This window comes from Rosa chinensis, chromosome 6 (assembly GCF_002994745.2).
Source record: "Rosa chinensis cultivar Old Blush chromosome 6, RchiOBHm-V2, whole genome shotgun sequence".
In the NCBI taxonomy this organism is placed as follows: Eukaryota; Viridiplantae; Streptophyta; class Magnoliopsida; order Rosales; family Rosaceae; genus Rosa; species Rosa chinensis.
In genome coordinates this window covers 23,347,151-23,362,895 of record NC_037093.1, presented here as the reverse complement: position 1 = coordinate 23,362,895, position 15,745 = coordinate 23,347,151, and positions in this window count along the sequence as shown.

Here is a 15,745-nt window from a genome sequence, read left to right as displayed (position 1 = left end):
CCGAGACCAACAGCGACGGCGTTAACCTCGACAAGGATTTACTAGAGGAAAAGCGAGACGCAGCCCATTTGCGCAATCTCCAGAATAAGCGGCGAGTATCACGTTTCTACAACGCCAGGGTTAAGGCCCGCAACCTCCAACTGGGGGACTGGGTAATGAAAGAAGTTATACCCCCGCCAACGAAACTCTGCCCAACTTGGGAAGGTCCATATAAAATTGTAGAGGTCGTTAGCCCGGGCACCTTCTATTTAATGGACAAGGATGGCGTCACAACGACCCACCCTTAGAATACCGAACACTTTCGGTATTACTACAAATAGTCATACCGCTACCCAAGAGCATCTTGACTTAGCTAAATTTTTGTTCAATATTTAGCTAAGGGAAGCTACCCAACGGGTACGACAGCACTTTTGTAAACGCTGTTCAGACAGCTATCAATGAAACGAGGAATTATTCAAACCATTGTTACCAAGTCTAGCACTGAGGGTAACTGGCAACGCCAGTCAGCGGACTACGTCGGCTACATTGTGCACTTGGACCAATTTTAATTCCTTTAATGTTTCATTCATGACCAAAAGCAAGTATCAAGACTTCTAGCGGCACACACATTATCACAAACAAAAAGAAACACTTGGAATTTGGGTGCCAACAAATTTCATTTATCTCAAAACAGAATTACATCATTTATGCCTCAGCGGCTACAAAAAAAAAAAAAACTTTCCTACTCCTATTTAGAGGTTGGCGAGGTTGGCAGGGTTTGTCAAGTCGGCCCCGCTACCATCAGCAGTTCCACCGGCGGCCCGGGGAGGATCGGAACGGCTCGTCTGGTCGGACCCTCGGGCTGTGGGACTGAGAGTCTCTATTGTGCCATCCGCCCGAGTGTGGGCCTCCAGGAACCCAGCGCGGGACGCCTCGGACTGCATAGGCGTCCGCTGGGAGCTGCCTTCTGGAGGCTCGCCACTCTCCCCACTACCAGAGCAGACTCCGGGACCAGGTGCGGCAGTAGGAGCGGTACTTGGTGTCGGCGGCGCTTCCTTACTCGGCTGCACGACCGGCATTGCAGCTTTCGTCCAGTCAATGGCGCCCCTCTGCCGCAACATCTCTACATTGGCCAGGGCACCGGCCTTGGCTGCGTCGTTGAGCGCCTTCTTGTGCTCCGCCGACTGCTTGTACGATTCAACAGCGGCAGCCGTAGCACGACTTCCCTCAGCCTCCAAGCGAGCGACTTCACCTTCCAGCCGCTTGATATCAGATTGTTTAGCGGCGGACTCCCGCTGAAGGATCTCAATTTTCTTCTCCTTCGCAGTCACCCGGTCCCGCACCAGCGACATATCCTGCTCCAGCTTGGCGTATCGCTCATTCTGATCCAGGTGCCGCTCAATGGCAACGTTCAGCTTGCCCCTGGCATCGGCCGCATCGCAGTCGGCCTTTGTCAGACGCCGCTCGAAGTCAGCCAACTTCTCCTGGGTCTGCCCCAAGTCCCTCTGGAGGCCCGCCACTTCCTCCCTCAGCTCCCGCTCAACCAGGGGCTGCTTGGACGCCGCCTGGAACATCTCGTGAAGCCCGACGGCGATGTGCCCAAAGGCCGTGCTGAAGGGTGACTCACTGACGGCGGTCGACCGAACGATTCCCTCCAGGATGCTGAACCCCAGCCGCTCGCAGAGGTGATACAGGAAGTCCCGCTCACCGTCGTTGAGGAACTCGGCGTAGGCGGCAAATGAGTCCAGGCCGCTCGCACCCACCTCTTTCGCCACGTCCGCAACAGCCCCGGGCGGAACTTGCCTCGACTTCTTGGGCTGCTCTCGGGCCCACGTTACCTCCACTTCCTCCTCTTCCCCACCGGAGTCCGGCTGGCGGCGTTTTCGCTGGAGCACGCGGGTGCTCCCAGCAACGGCAGGCCTCGAACCCCCTGCCAGCGGCGCCAACCCCGCTATGGTAACACCCTCGGTGGGGCGCACAGTTTTCTATGCCGGATCGCACCGCAGGGCCGGCACCCTCTCTTTCCTCGGCACCGCTTCACTGGCACCGCCGGTCCCCGCCTGGACGGCAGGCAGCCCATCACCACCGAGATGGGAGTGGTGCGGCATTGGCAGCACCACAGGAACCTCTGACTGGCTCAACGCCAGTGTCTCTGGGTCCACCACCGTTTTTTGTGCCGCCATCCCGGAAGCATACATAGCTTCAAGGAAGTTGTCGATTTCAGCACGGTCCATGGCCTTCGCAAACGCGTCACAGCTAGCATTGTTTCCCGACGGAGTCTCTACAAAAATTAGTGGCAGGCCAGTTAGTATGGGACAACCTCACCAAAGGTACGATACGGCTAAGATTACTTACCAACGGCGCGCGTCAATTGTTGAGCTACCAACAACTCCCACCCGCTAAGGAGACGGAAGTCCAGCAAGTTGCGATTCCGCCAGCAACCTCTGATGCGTGCTACCCGGCACTCTTCCTTAAGAGTTAAGTTGTACCGCAACCCCGCTGCACAAACAGGTCATCATCAGTATACAAAAAAAAAAAAAAACAGAAACCACGCCAGTCGCGTTCAGCGGAAACAACAAACAACCTCGGATGGGCTGAAATTCTGACTTAATTCTAAACGACGGCTCCCCCTCGTTAGCCCCCGCCTGGTACTCCCATCCCGCTGTGGCAACGCAAAACGAGCCCCGCCAGTACGACATTGAGTCCCGCAGGTTTTCGATCAGCTTGGGCGCTCCTTGCCGACGGCTGAGGTTCACTTGCCCTCTACAACCCTGGCGCTTCACGTACACCAGTTCATAGAAATGCAACACCTCCGCTACGGTCGGTCCTTCGCAACAAGACAACCGCCACAAGGAGTTCAGCGACAGTAGTAACCGCCACATGTTGGGGCACACTTGCCCAAAGGCGATGCCGAACTCGCACAGCAGAATCTGAAGGTTGGGCACCAGCGGGAGGGTCACTCCCTCGCGGAATATAGCCTCGTGCACCGTGGCATGGCCCACCGGCAAAATCGAAGCTTTCTCCTCTACCGATGGTGGCTGTAGCTTCACTGCCCCGGGCAATTGGAACACCTGCTTCAGCCGGTTGACGGCAACCGCTGTCATCCTACCTCCCGCCTCGTCAACGGGAGTGCAGTCCTCGAACACCCACGCAGACTCGGTATCCTCCCCCGTGTCACCTCCCCCGCTAGCGGAACCGCTGGCGGCACTATTACTTTCTAGTCGCTCTTCATGCAAAGTATGCGCAACGGCAGCCTCCCCCGCCCTAGAACTCTCTGGAAGCGACGCACGACCCATATCTACGTCCCACGGAATGGTCTGTAGCGGCTCGACTTCTAGCGATTCTGGCAGTGAGGTTCCTGCACGGGCAGACGGACGCAACGAGTCAATAAAATTTCTATCCGCCGCGCTGAACGACACTTCAGATCCGGAATCCTCACTGCTCGAGATCTCTATGACGTCGGCCATCCCAAAAACCCTAAAACCCAAATCAGTTAGCTCACACAGGATCTAACCTATCCCTATAACAGTTAGTGCCCAAGAACATCAACAACACTCAACCCAGAAAATGCCAAAACAATAACAAACCGACTAAAACCCAGATTCGACCATCTAGAAAAGCCCTAACAACCCCAATTGTCAATCACAACCACCCTTCCCCAAACCCACTCACACCCTCACAGTACGTCGACAGAGCATATCACAGAAAAAAACCCAGAAATCCAACAACGCAGACACCCAATCAAACAGGAAAAAGGCCAGATTACCAACCTTACAGTGGAGCCTCTGACAGCAGTGTGCACACTACTCTTCGCAGCCGGAGATCGTCTGTTCGTCCACGCACAAGAACTCGCCGATATCGCCTCTCCTTTCTCCTCCGATTTCAAACACAGAACACTTGAAGACGACGAGGGCACAATTCGAAGTTTAGAGCAGTGCCAAATATGCAACCTTCCCCCCCTTTTATGTCAACGTCAAACAATCCCAAGCCGTCCGTTTAAAAAACGACATCGACTGCCAACCGTACGCGTGTCCAACAGCTGCAGTTACTCTCCGGATTAACCGAGGCGTTGCCTCGGTTACGAAATCCATCATTACTCGACATTAATGGCGAGGAGACGGCTCGACGAAGGAGACACGCCTCCGCACGCTAGCCTTTTAGGGGCTTGCCACGTGTCCACCACCATCAGGCGAAGCGTCCGACAGAAGCCACAACTTTTGGGTAAAAGGCTCCAAGTATCGAGGTCCGCTGAGCGAAACCCCGCTAGCGGAACTTCTCACTTGTCATCTTCCAAGTATCGAGGTCCGCTGAGCGAAACCTCGCTAGCGGAACCTCTCACTTGTCATCTTCCAAGTATCGAGGTCCGCTGAGCGAAACCCCGCTAGCGGAACCTCTCACTTGTCATCTTCCAAGTATCGAGGTCCGCTGAGCGAAACCCCGCTAGCGGAACCTCTCACTTGTCATCTTCCAAGTATCGAGGTCCGCTGAGCGAAACCCCGCTAGCGGAACCTCTCACTTGTCATCTTCCAAGTATCGAGGTCCGCTGAGCGAAACCCCGCTAGCGGAACCTCTCACTTGTCATCTTCCAAGTATCGAGGTCCGCTGAGCGAAACCCCGCTAGCGGAACTTCTCACTTGTCATCTTCCAAGTATCGAGGTCCGCTGAGCGGAACCCCGCTAGCAGAACTTCACTTGTCTTCCACTTGACAATTTGCAAGGGGCAGCCTAGGCTATACATGGCACTGCCGGCAGAGCCCTCTCCATCTTGCAAACCCCGTGCGTTGCTGAGCGCAGTTCCGCTCAGTAACCACGGCCGAACACGTCTACCCGACGCTGTTTTCTTGCTGCATCCAACGGGGGGTATCCGCCAGCGGCGGATCCCGAAGCTACGCCTCATTTTGCCAACTACCGCCACGCGGCGTTGCGGTCAGATCGTCCCTACGGGACACGGGGACTTGTCAACAGTCTACGACGACCCTGATCAGGTACGTTGACCCCCGCCACTCGGGTACTAAGATTGGGCTCGCTACCCAACACCTTCTGCTCCGCGCAGTTTCCCCTCATCAAACAATTTGCCGACCATCTGGAGGTCCGTCTTGGCTAGGGAGTGGGGGACTCCCTGGCGGGCCTGGCAGGGGCCCACCCGAAAGGGTATAAAGCGTTTGCTCAGTAAATCCATGGTTGACAACGCACTGACGCTAATTATGCTGTTGCAAGTCTAGCGGAAGTAACGCTTCACACCGCCGATCAACTCCCCAACCAAGATTGCCCTCCTTGACTGGGGACTTGGGGGACTTGTACTCACATGTGCTAGAACGAGCATAATTAGCTATAATGAGCCACGCTCATTGTACCGCCGGAGGTACCGAATCTCACCAAGGGGATGACCTGCGAAGTCACGGCCAGGCGGGCTACCGCTCGAGCCCCGGACCGCCCCCAGATCACCGCTGACGCGCCGCCACGCGTCGCCTCAAGATAGCATCAGAAGCCCCTGACGCTGGGAATCGAAGCACATCAGTCCCAAATCAGAAACAAGAAGAAGATCAACCCCTTCCTCGCCTATAAAAGGTTCTCTCCTCTCTCCTCATTAATTACGCAATTACTACTCATTTATTGTTATGCTGCGCATATACAGTGACTGACTTAGGCATCGGAGAAGTGAAGACCGCCCAACGCGGTCTCCTTCTGACGCCCTGTCTATCGTGTTACAGTAACAGGAATCACCTAATCCTAGGAGTAGCGGTCCGCCCACCGGACCCGCGTTAAGCAAGGAATAGGCTACCACCGGACTTGAGCATCAACAGAGGCCTTCCTAAACTATTGGGATCTTGACATTGGGGCCAATACAGGTAATCAGACAAAAGTTGGAACTGCAAGAGTTTATGGAAGCATGTATTTTAAAGAAAACTTTGATAGACTGGTACGTGTGAAAACTGCAGATGATCCTCAGAATTTTTTCAAGAATGAACAGAGCATCCCAGCACTATAGAGACAAGAATCCATTGTTGATTTGCAGTTAGCACACAAGTAGTGTGAAGAGGGATTTGCCACATCAGGTCATTCCCGACTTAGGTAATTTTTTGACTTTATGGAATAAAAGTTTTTTTTCTCAAAAAAAAAATTTTAATAAATAAAAAAAGAAGAAGAAGAAGAGGGATTTGAGGGATTTGGGGGACTCTGTTATAAAATGAAGTATAATAACTTTATTATTTCTACTACTAGTTGATGATTTACGATTTGGGTATTAATTTCTTTCTTCTTCTTTTTTGGAAAAAATACTGTTTACTTCCTATACTTATAGGGTATCGACGTTTCAGTCCCTGACGTTTCAATTTCACCTGGATAGTCCCTAAACTCTCTAATTTCACACAAAAGGTCCCTGCCGTCAATTTTCCGTCCAAAATTCCATTTTCTTGCTGACGTGACACTTTTTTCACACTGAAATGACTATTATACCCTCACCTTCTCTTTTTTTAATTATTTATTTATTTGTTCTCTCTTTTTTTGTTTTTTCTTTTCACCTCTTCTTCTTCAGCTCTCTTTCCTCATTCTCTCTCTCTCTCTCCCGTCTCCTTCTGCCTCCAAAGAAGTAGCAGCCCAAGAGGCAGAGCTGCAAACCCCAACCACCTTTAACCCGAAAACTCAAACTCAAAGAAACCAACCATGTAATTCGTCAGCACAGACTTTTCGGCATTGGGAGCCCCGCAATAATCCCAACCGTCAACGACTTCTGGTCCTCCTCCTCACCGTTCGATTCCTCCTCATCTCCTCTCTCCAGCGCCGCCTCAAGCAGCGCCTTAGCGAGCAGCCTCCGCTTCCTCTCGTCCTCCTCCTCCTTCAAAAACCTCAGCTTTGCTTTATGGGTCTCATCCCCATGTACCAATCTGTCAGCATTGCTTCTGTACTTCTCGTCCCAACTCGGGTTTTGGGGTTTGGAATACGAAGCGGCGGTGGGTAACTCGTAGAGGGTACTGTCGAAACTGTTTTCGGCGTCGGATTCTGAGGAGGATGGGGTGTGGGTGGGACCGGATTGTTCGGGTTGGGCGGCATAGAAGCGGCGGCGGAGGAGAAGGAAGGTTGGGGATGGAGTGGTGTTGGCGGGTTTGGAAGAGAGGAGCCTCAGGGCTCTCAAAGATTTCATTTTGGAGTTGCGGTGCCGCAATTTTGGGTGGTGAATTGATTTGGTTTGGGTGCTCCAATTTGAGGAAGGAAAGGTGGTGGAAGGTGAATTGATTTGGTTTGGGTGTGGTTCGATTTGGTTTGGAGCCGTCATATGGAGAGGGGTGATTGGGAGGGGTGGTGGTGCTTGCCGGTGTGACCGGGATGATGGATGGATGGAAGGATGTTGGGATGGCTAGCATGTGCTCGGAGCGGCGGGTACGCCGGTGAGGTTTTGGCTTGCGAGATGGTGGCAGGTTTTGATCTTATTTCTAAAGCCTGAATGGTTGGGGTTTGCTGCTCCGCCTCTTGGCCTGCTGTTGCAGCTGCTTCTTTGGAGGCAGAAGGAGAGGGGATAGGGATGGCAAAAATCTCCAGCGGAGCGAAGCTCCATTGCATACCCGCTCCTAATGGAGGGAGAATTCATGGACAAATGGGGAATGGGGATAGAGATCCCCAATCCCCGTTATCTAAGATTGGGGATGGGGTGGGGATGATATTGTGATTCCCATCCCCAAACCCGCCCCAATAATATATACATATATTTAACTTATATATATATTAATTTATTTTTATAATATAAATCACAAATATATATATATATACATATATATTTACTACTTTAATAGCCACACTTTTACTTTAATGGCGTTTTTTACTTTTGTACTCACTGAATTATGATTTATGAATTTAATCATGTTTTAAATTTATTTGTTGTAGATTTTGATTTTAAAAAAGGCAATACGAGAAAAAAGAAATTTATTTATTAAATTCTTATTGGGGATTTGGGGTGAGTTTGGAGACTTAGTCCCCAGTGGGGATGGGGACGAGGAATCCCCAATATATTTTTATTGGGGATTAGGGCGGGGATGGGGGTAGAGAATGACCCTGGGGATGGGGATGGTATTGTGATCCCTATCCCCAACCCGCCCCATTGTCATCCCTAAGAGGGGAGAGAGAGAGAATGAGGAAAGAGAGCTGAAGAAGAAGAGGTGAAAAGAAAAAACAAAAAAAAGAGAGAACAAATAAATAAATAGTAAAAAAAAGAGAAGGTGAGGGTATAATAGTCATTTCAGTATGAAAAAAGTGCACGTCAGCAAGAAAACGAAATTTTGGACGGAAAATTGACGGCAGGGACCTTTTGTGTGAAATTAGAGAGTTTAGGGACTATCCAGGTGAAATTGAAACGTTAGAGACTGAAACGTCGATACCCTATAAGTATAGGGAGTAAACAGTATTTTGTCCTTTTTTTATGTGCAAATTGTTGCAATGGATTTTGCCCCCTAATTTGTTGCCAAATGTTTTTACCAATGAATGTTGGTCATCAAATGTGCTTATAGAGATGGTAATGTCATCGGCGTACTTTTTGTGATGAAAATTGTCACCTAAAGACTCTCACAAAATAAAAAAGGATATATTTATGCTCATGAAATGTTGATCGCTAAAACCCCAACTTCTCATCACTTCAATTTAAAAAGATTGATCATATTTGTATTTTCATTACAATATGTACATGAACTCATTGACTTTTTTATCAATGGTAAATACAGCCAAATACTCCTTTAAAAAAAATAGCCAAAAACTAACACTCCATCAATAAAAGATAAAAAGGGACAAACGGAAATTTGTCATTCTTTATACCATACTCGATAAATATCACGTGAATTTATTAATATTCATTGTAATTTCTTAACTGTTACACCGAAGAAAGGATCGATCCTGGTTTTTTATATTCTTTTAATAAAAAGTTGATGAACAATTGATAATATTGCAACAAATTAGTCCATGAGTTGAACTCATGACTTTCCACTTACAAAATAAGCACTAATGAGATTAAACTACATGATAGTGGCTACCGAACTTTTGATCTAACCAAATGCAAACCTAATTCCTCTATTTTCTCACCACTTAAGATCTTAATGCACTCCCAATGCAATAAAGAAAAATTATAATATAGCCTCAGACCATGGTACACGTGGTGGTCCAAGTTGATATTATTGATCTATATAATTAACTTATCCTTATTTCTGATTAATTATCTTAAGTTAATTTTTTAACCCCCTCAAGGTCCCCACAAAATTTGAGTAATATGATTGACTCTCATTACTACATGACAATGCCACGTGGTATTCCGGGACTACAAGGAGTAATAAAGTATGTTTAAACATATATTATCACTCAAATTTGCCACCATTTCTGATTGTTTAAACATATATTATTAAACGTGGTGTGATCTGGGCCCAGATTACCACGTGGCATTGCCACGTTTAATAATATATGTTTAAAATATGTTTAATAATATATATTTTATTAACCAATAATAAATAATAAAATATTTACATTTAGCTAAATTTTAAGTAATGTTGTTGAAATGAGTTTCCAAAGTTTGAATCCCAACTCCCACAAGTTTGTGGCCAATAGGTTTGAGGGGCCTTAAGGTTTGTGCCCCTGCGGTGGAAGATTAGTCTGGTTTTGTTGGGATACTCTCGTGGACCTTGGTCCAGATACTGATTGGGTGAGTGTGTTACTAACTCACTAACATAACCGAGGTGGCTTGCTACCTTATTCTAGATAAAAAAAAAAGGTTAGTTAAAATAGTTTTTAGGAAAACTTTTAAACAAAATAAAGAAAATTTTAAATAATGTAGCGGTCTTAATCTATTGTAATTGTCCCTCCCAAAAAGGGAAAATACAAAATTATAATTCAAAATTACAAAATTTTTGCTAAGAAGAATCTGAAGCATTGATGTTATTCACCGCCGTAATTTTATATGACACATGTCAATATAAGAGTGGGCGGGTGATGCACTCCAATAACAAAACCCTAGTGAGTCTTTTCTTTTGCTCACCTCCTGTCAAATTCCATATCCTAGTAAAGTAGACCGCTGGGGGTTGTCTGAAGCAAACAGTTGTTCTGTCCTGTGGTCAGTTCATCGCTCGCTGATAAGAAGTTCAATCTCATCAATCTTATTTTCTTTTGTTTTATCAAGTGATTTTCAATATATATTTAGTGTTTGTTAGTTTCAGTCTTGAATGTTAAATCAAGACCTATTGGTATGCTTGAGATCGTTAAGCTTCTAGTTCCTGAAAATGATCTAGCCAGATGTTCAACCCTCAATTTGTTCTTGCATATCAATAAAAGTTATGATATTTATTTGGGTTTTTTTGAATGCTTTTTGGACTTTGTGGCGAGGGTTTGTTGGTGCACTTCTATTCTGCAATGCTTTGGCCATATTGAATGAGCATAGGTTCCTTGCTCGAGTAGGGTTGACAATAAAAGATGATCAAGCTGAGTATCAGAGAAAGCTGTCTACGCTCATCAATTTCAAGTATTGGTTCACAAGAATTCTACACGCAGCCCGATTCTTGAGGCATATCCTCATATTGGCGAATGGTTTCACCATTGTTGCTCTTTATAGGATATTGGCTCTAGTCTTGTGTTCTCTGTTTTTGATTGGTTTGTCCTTGAGTAATTAAGGATCGAGGATCTATGCCATATTAGTTGTTAATCTAGAATGTTTGTACGTACGTATCTTTATCCTCAATTGGATATCATATCTTTCTCACCTTTCTATCCTTGATCATATGGTGCCTCAGCAGAAAATGGTTGAGTGGAGTGGCAAATTTCTCAAGAACGACATTTTTCTCTTTTGTTTTTCTAATTTTTCCATAATTTCTTTTTTATATTTTTTTCTCCCATGCTTTCATGATTTCAAAAACCATTAACACAAATCTTAAGCTCTCATGCTTAAGTAAATTTACAATTCTTTCTCTGTTACTTAAGCTAAAGTTTGGTAGGGTATTTACCTTCTCATATAATGATTTGGATGGCACACTTAAATCAAAATGCAAGCTTTAACACAATGTACTAATTAATCTCATGCATAATACTACTCGATATAAGTATGGCAAGATGTGGCATCGTTACCCAAAAAATTAGACCAAAGCTACTATCAAAATCAATTCTGGCATTATCTATTTCATATGTCACATAGAACACATAGACAAACTTTATTAGTAAATTGAAAATCTTAGATGACTTGCACAGTACACTACTTGCTATTTGCCTTTATCTCAAGAACAATACTACGTTAATGATCAAAACTACTTCATCTGATTCAAGCACTACATCTAAGTCCAACAGCTTTTCCTCCAATTTTACTTGTTGCATCAGAAGGTAAGGAAGTAAGCTCTCCACAGTACACTAATTTTTTATTCCAGATTTCATAAATCATAGCTCGATTTGAGAGGAAGGTTTTCAATCTTGTAGGCATTAAAGTAGTTGTAATTTTCAAGCATTGAAATCAATTTAGCATAGATATTGATCACCACTCAAAAAAATAAAGAATGTTTGCTAAGTGCAAAGCTTATTCATGTGCACCAAAACTTTGTCATGTTTTTCATCATCAAGGTCAACATTCTCATAAAAAAAAAAAGTAAAAAAAAAAAAACTTTCAACACTATCTTCAGCTAAATATCCATAAAATGAAGCCATTCACCGAGGATGATTGTTTGGAAGGGTACTATGATTAGGAATATGAATATATCATCATCACAAAACTGGGAATCATATTAAAATAGCAAAGGAGCTTACCTAAGTTCTAACCAAGTTATGACCAGAAACTTCGACGGAAAGAAATGCACTAAAGCCTTGGCGAGTATTTGATGATAAAATTCTGTGGAAATAAACACACAATTAGATTGAGTTTAAGGAAAAAATGAGGCATAAGAATGTCAATACTAAATAGGATTACAAATTAAACACAAAAGCAAATCAAAGAAGTAATTAAGAGCAGTTTACTGAAAAAGAATGGCCTTTAATAGTTGAACATAGGCAATGCTGTTATAATTTTTTAACAAACCCATAGTCTCTGAAACTATGTTTCATTAAAGCTGATAAACTCCTTTAAAATATTAAAATGCTTATGTGCATTATCATAAACTAAAGGCTTAAACTGAAAATTTAAATTCAAGGATCAACAGACAATTCAACACCCAGAAACATGACCTCATAAAGGAAAGATTTGGTACACAACCCAACACCAGCCAACATAAAAAGGAAACCCTATAATGAAAGAAGAAATAAACAATACAGACAAAAACAAATTCCTCCAATTACACACATCTATTTTTTTTTTCTCAAACACATATGTATTCTCTATGTACAAAAATGTTTAATAATAAGTTATAAGCTTCAAAGTGTATGATTGTTAATTGCCCCTTCTGTTAGGAAAAAACTAAATTGAATTCAAATCACACCACTAAACTGTGTAAATTAAGCATAAAGAGACCAAAACTTTACCACTACCCATATGAAAAAAAAGGTTACCTTCTTGGCCGGTAGAAGCTTCTTGATCAAAGTAATCTGACTTCCGATCCTCGAGAATCAAATAAAGACCTGAAAACAAAAGGCCAGTTGATTGAATAGTAAGAATTGCTGGGATCTAAGCAGTTTCAATGTAAAAATTACACCTTTCTCTTGGAAGCTCCGGAGCTGACCTCTGTCGCACAACCTGTGATTTTGATCAGAGCGGATCCAAATCCTGAAGGCTCTTCCTCTTCATCTTCTTTTCCTTTCTCGCCTTTGCATTTTCTTTCCTCTCGTCGGCACAACCCATATCAAAACACTCCTTGATCTCTCCGTCTCCTTTATTTTTCTCTGCGTGCTTTCATCATTTACTTTGCTAACCCTCCTTGCTCTCTTCCACGTTAGCCAAACCAAGGTCAATTTGGGATGCTCGAAAGTTTCCCCAAGATGAACAGTAAACAACTGCTCGTTTTATTAATAGAGATTCACGGCCCAAGTGGCCTACTTTTTTTTTCCAGCAAGTATAAACACAAAAAAGAAAGTTCAAATGTTCAATACAAGATTTCATCAAGTCCAAAAACATCTAAATTTAAACCATAAAGTAAAGTTCAATACAAACACACAAGTCCAAAAATTTAAAGTTTAGTTTATTATTTCATTATAGACCCAAATTAACTAGTAAAGTTTCAAACTTAAAGGAAAGTTCTTGATTGAAAAAACTTAAAAAGAAAAGTTCAAGAAAACATAAAAATGCATATCTGCTTATTTGCAGAGCCGGCCTTGGGGTAGTTCAACTGATGCAGCTGCACAAGGCCTCCAAAACTTGGAGGCCTCCAATCTTATAATTAATTTGATGGAAATGGCTTTTGGTGGTGGGTTTGATTAATTTTGTTTACTTTTTCTTCTTTTTTCTCTCTCCTTTTTTCATCTCTCATTTGGTGGGCATTTATTTTCTTCTTCTTTTCTATCTTCCCTTTTATCATCTCTCATTTTTTGTTGTTTATCCTTCTCTAGTTTTTTTTTCTTCTCTTTCCTCTCTCAATTTTTTTTTTAAAAATACCAAATTGGAGGACGTAGGCCTTATAACAAACAAGAAAAACTGAAACTCAACAACAATGAACTTTATATTCAATATTTTATAGTCATTTATTAAGTTATGAATCTTATTTACTTTTTATGCTGTGCGGAAATTGTCATAGTGTTTTGATGGATACACAATTAGTAAGCCTTGTTATAATTTTAGTAAATCTTGTTATAATTTTCGCTCCAGGACTCTAAAATCTCAGGACTGGCCCTGATTATCTGCTGCCAATAACAAAACAGCAGTAACACATCATGTAGACAGTAGCTTTGAACCATCATTCACTCTTCATTATCATCCACCTGAGTTACGATAGAACATAAACACATAAGCAAGTCAACAACAGCTTCAATGTTCAAACAGAAACACATTTATCAAATTTCCAACAAATTTATTTGCAAATTGAATGAGAATTATAAACAAAGATTGGCAGGTCTTCCCAAAGCAATAGAAGTAGAAATAGAGAAACAAAAACAAAACAACTGTTATGTAGCGAGAAACATAAACAAACAAAGTCTTTCTTAATAAGTTGATAGTTGAAAATCAAAGTCTTAATAAACAAACAGTTTTCTAAAATCCCTTTGAAATTGATAGTTGAAAACAAAATCAAAACCATTTTTCTTCATCCCGAACCCTTAAATCAAAGTCTCAATAAACAAATTAACAATTTCCTGAAATCCTTTGATAGTTGAAAATGAAATCAAAACTGGTTTTCTTCAACCCGAACCCAAAAAATCAAAGTCTCAGCAACCTATCTCTACAAATACTATCCCAAATCAAAGTCTTAACAAGCTATCTATTATCGAGTCCATCTGAATAAGAAGAAGAGGAAGCAAAAATTATAGACAATACGAATCCATCTGAAGCAAAATGACGAGAATCTTGATTAAAACGGCGAGAAATGAGCTGATCTTTTTGCTTCTGGTGAGATGAGAGAGGTGTTTGATTTTCGAGAGAGAGTCCTAAGTCGAGAAAAACGATGAGAATGAGAGAGACCGAGTGGGTATCAGGATATGTTAGGGTTTTTTGGTGATCAGGTGTAGTCAAGTTCACATGAAACCAATTTGTAACCAATCAGAAATTGACAACATTTAAAAATTAATAAAAACTAATATATTTTATGAAATTCGACCTGTTCGATTTTTTTTTTCCAGTCGGTTCAGAGGATTAACCCAGTTCCGACCTGGTTTGATTCAGTTCGGTCTGGTTTACTACATTTTCTCCACTGTTTAGTCCGGTTCGATAATTGTAACCTCTTTTTCTGCTCGATTCGGCCAGTTTTCTTCCCTCAATTTGGTTTATGCCTACTTCTATCCAACGAGTGGTATAAAAATTCCTTTGAATCTTTGAGAAAATTCTTCTATGCACCACTAGTGGTGCAAGTAAACTAGTAGATCTCAACCGTTAATATTTATAGACAATTTTTTTCTTTGAATAATCAAGAAATGTACTTGATGTTATCTAGTTCTCAATTCTTGTTGGTGCAAGTGCACGCCGGGACATTAAATACTCTCTTGGCTCTTTGTTATGAATTATCTTCTATGAGTGCCAAGTTCTAGTGGGGGTGAAAAACTTCAAGTCAAAGTCTTCATAGGTTGAGTTGACAAAATTGTGCAGTTACAAGTTGGAAAGGTGGTATAGGATTTTGAGATTATAGTGAGTGATCCATTCTTTTGGTCATTATAAGGGATCACTTATTAGACTAACTTTTCGATCACATATCAGTAGCTCGACTGTTCTACTTTTAGATCTCTATGAGTAGATTAGTTATGCAAATATTTATTCAAATCGATAATCTTTAAGGTATCGAACTAGATCAAATAAATGAATGAACCAAATTTTATGAACCTGAATTGTTCAGGTTCATGATGGTAAATCATGATCATCAATTTGGTTGAAAATTTGCATAACTAATATATTCATGGAGACCTAAAACTGAACTGTCAAGATGCCGGTATGAAATTAAAAGGCGGGTCCCACAAGAAATCCCTTAGTGAAATGGCCCTACACACACGCCTATATTTGTGGACTCTAATTTCTAGTTTTTTCAATTCTTGGTCAATGTTGAGTCACTTAATCAATGTGGTTTGGAAAACTCTTTGATCCCTTCATATTCCAGGTTTAGTGAAAAAAAATTTCTCATGGAAAGAGTTGCATGATATATTGTACTCTTATTGTGCTAATCTTCATCATTGACATATCATTTCCTCTCTTGTTTGTT